At 45.4% G+C, this 3483-nt stretch overlaps 1 long non-coding RNA gene across 1 annotated transcript; it reads left to right on the forward strand.

Moving 5' to 3' along the window:
* The first annotated feature begins 18 nt into the window (after positions 1 to 18).
* On the forward strand, positions 19 to 2501 carry LOC109368355. Its single transcript, XR_002116328.2, has 2 exons — positions 19 to 779; positions 1389 to 2501. It is a non-coding gene; the product is annotated as an uncharacterized LOC109368355 (long non-coding RNA).
* Positions 2502 to 3483: the final 982 nt, after the last annotated feature.

Raw genomic sequence — 3483 nt, forward strand, 5'->3', positions numbered from 1 at the left:
TCTTTGGCTCCCTGACAATGCAGCAAAATTTAAAGCACAAACTGCCTTTTTTTTTTTTGCCTCCTCCCGTTTTGCTGTAGTCTAACCTCATGATTTCATGTTTTGGTTATTACCTTCTTATGTAACTGCCTTTTCCATCAGCAATTAAATAAAATTACCGTAGGTATGTTAAGAACATTGCCCTAGCATCTAGCACTGTCAAATAATGCTTTTCTCATTTTTTATCTTCACGGAAAACGGATTTGCACCAAAACAGGCATGTACAATGTGTTGTCTCTTGCTTTGTTTCCTGTGTGCTTTTTATACTTGAAGAAGAAATTACTTGGCCTGGGTTTGGATTTTTGCATCCTGCTGTTCAGAGCTGCAGTAGTGCTTTTTTTTTTTTCTTTTCTTAATGCTGCACTCAGCAGAAGTGCGTAGAGTCCAGCGGCCGCACGCCCAGCAGCGCTGCCATCTCATTCTGGGGGCACCCAGCCATCGGGGCGTCCAGTCTATGGGGGCAGCCCACCATCAGGACACAGAGCTGCTCAGCCATATATATGGCACATAGCAGGTGGTCAGCTGCGCCTCTCTGATTAGCACTCACACTAGGATTGTGGTTATTACAATAATTCATTTTAGCCTGGGGATTCGTTTTGGAAATTTGGATTTTCTACTAAGAAGGGATTATCGTTTCTCCATGTAGTACGTGTGTTTTATGAAGAAGTGGAGTACAGTGTGTATCCTGACTGCTCTCCCTGCTCCCGTCTCTGTAATGTAGACCCATTTGGACAGCGCAGGTGCGATGCTGATTTTCACACTGGAACCAGGAGTAGATGTAAAAAGCAGCACCCACTCTGCCAGCACAGCACTCCTCCCGCAATACAGGCTCGCTCTGTTGGGGGGGAAGAGAGTACCTGTCCCTATGGAAGAAACGCACATTCAGTTTTCTCATTGGGTGGTGGGAGTCAGCTCAGAACGGTGGTCGCTCCAATGGCCGGCATTTGTGAGGAGGAGTAAGGCACGTGACTCGGTGGTTGTGGCATGTTGTATTGCTTGTGTCGTACGTGCAGTGGTGCACAGCTGGTTTAGCGTTGGCCTCCCAGCCCTTTTGGTATCAGTCAGCTCTTTCTTGTAAATGTGCTTGCATGAAACTGGAGTGGGCCAAAGCACAAAACACACTTGGTGACTTTATCAGGAGCTATAAATACCTGAAAGCGGCAGAAATTTGAAAGCAAAACCATCCACTCAGACTACATCCCTAAATAACAGATTCAAAATCTGTATGCTCTGTTTTTTAAATGCATTCCAATAGACAACGTGGTACTTACCATGTTCCAATAAATAATTGGCTAAGGGCTGTTAGTAAACAAAGCAGTGTATCACTCTGTGGTTTGTATTTCATACAGGTGGCGCACAATCTAGCATTCCTTGCAATCACAAGATGATCCCGGAGAAGCTTCATGGAGTTCTCCACGTGCTTCCTCTGAAGTTGAGCAGTATTCATTCATGGCAGCGCTAAATGCTTCTCCTTGTCTCCTTTTGTGAATAGCCCTCATACAAACAATGCAATTACTTGAATAAGGACTGAAGCAAGATTTAGCTTGTTAGTTTGTTTCTGAGATACTCTGAAAGGTGTGGTTCTGATACTGTGGGAGAGATTAAAGATGGGAGAGTCTTGGTATTGAATACTGTCAGGCCAGGAGCTGTTCTAACAGAGGTGATGCTACCCATTCTTTGAAATTGTTGGAAATCTCAGTTGTGGGGATGCAGGCACTAAGGTTGCCTCTGTGTTTCAACTCTGGTAAAAGCTGCTTAAAAAAAAAAATAATTCTAACAGTACAGCTTCTTTATTAATCCCACCTGCTAGTTGAAGTTCAAACAAAGGGCTTTTAGTAAGTAACAAAATAATTACTTCAAAGTATGTTAGTCGGTCATCGTGGACTTTGCCAGGGAATCTAACTTGTTTCCACAATGATTTTCCTGATGTTCCTCCCAAGGCTCTGATCCCAAGTCTTAACCTATTTAGTTTCCCCACAGGACTGATGTCAGTGTGCAGAGCTTGTAGGCCCCAGCAGACAGGGCACAGAGCTTGACACTTGTACAAGTCCTGTGGTTCACTCTCAGATGGGATGCTAGCCAGCTCAGGTCAAAGTGCCTTGTGAAGATCACCCAGAGCAACAGAGTCTTCGAGATTTAAATGTACATGTGGCATCCCTGAGTTGATCACATCTCCTGCAGCTGCAGCTCTTCAGCCTGCGTAGTGAGGAGCTCTCTATGAGCAGGGAGTTATCAGCTTTCTCCTTGCTTCCAGGTCCCTGGTGGCCTTGCCACTCCTGGAAACTTCACCCTGGTGCTAGCCACTTCCTTTAGGTCCAGAGTAGCTGCAGGATGATCCTGCTCTCCAGCTTGACTATCTGCCTATTCACATTAAAAGAAATTGTGACTCCCTATATGTCTGCTGTTTGTTTACGCTCAGCATCTTTCTTGGTGTTGGCAATAAAGAGATGAGTCAGTTTTACTTCTGGTTAAGGCTTTTTTTTTCCACCCGTTTCTCTTGTTAGGTTTCATGTGCTATTGTAATTCTGCAGTGGCTGATTGGCAAGCACTGCAGGGAGTTGGTTTAATTCCTTAGAAATAAATTTCTCCTGGTCTCAGATTTGATGAATATTAATTCTAATAAAGTGTAAGGCCAAATTTTATATACTTCTGCATTTGCTCTCAGGCATAAGTAAATGTTTTGGTTTCCCAAGGTATCCTCATGAAGGCTGGGGGCATGCAACATAGGGAAAAGTAAAAGCACAGCCAGGAGCAGGGCAAGCAGAGATGCCACCTACGCCACCTACCCCATATGATGTTTTCCAGCTGAATTTTGAGTTCAGCAAAGTGTTTGGAATGAATGAAGAAATGGCAAGATTCTTTGATGCAAGGAGCCCTGGATTATTTTCATTACAGTTAATGAATGGTGGCCAGGCAGCTGTGTAATGGACTTGTAGCTGTGAAATGGACTTTGAATCAGTCCTAGATTTTTTTTGATCAGCAATGCTGTGGTAGGATACTCCAGTGTCAGCTCTGAAGTGGGAAGTTTAGGTCAGGGCTACCTCTCTGGAGGTGTTTGGGCTGTTCCTTTGGGCAAGGTGGAGTCCCCTTCTCATCTGGGATGTTTGTGGCTTCCTCAGCATACAGACTGGTAAGACTGGTCCAGACTGAAGGCAGAATAGGTATGCAGTTGTCACGGGTGTCAAACTGCTGGGGGCAAGAGAAGGTCTGTGGCCCAGAATCCTGCTCCCTTCAGAAGGAGGCAGAGGCTGGGTTAAGCCAAGCAGTAGCTGAGCCTGGTTCGCTGGTTCTCCACTGCAGTGCCTGGGGCAGCTCCTGCTTGTACTCTCTCTCCAGAGGGACAACAGGAGAAACCTTTGCTTCTCAGTACTCTCCTTCCCACAATCCTCCCCCCCATCTTCATTTTACAGGAGAACAGCAGCTTGGGCTTCTTTCCAGCCCCTC

Source organism: Meleagris gallopavo, chromosome 6 (assembly GCF_000146605.3).
Source record: "Meleagris gallopavo isolate NT-WF06-2002-E0010 breed Aviagen turkey brand Nicholas breeding stock chromosome 6, Turkey_5.1, whole genome shotgun sequence".
Lineage (NCBI taxonomy): Eukaryota > Metazoa > Chordata > Aves > Galliformes > Phasianidae > Meleagris > Meleagris gallopavo.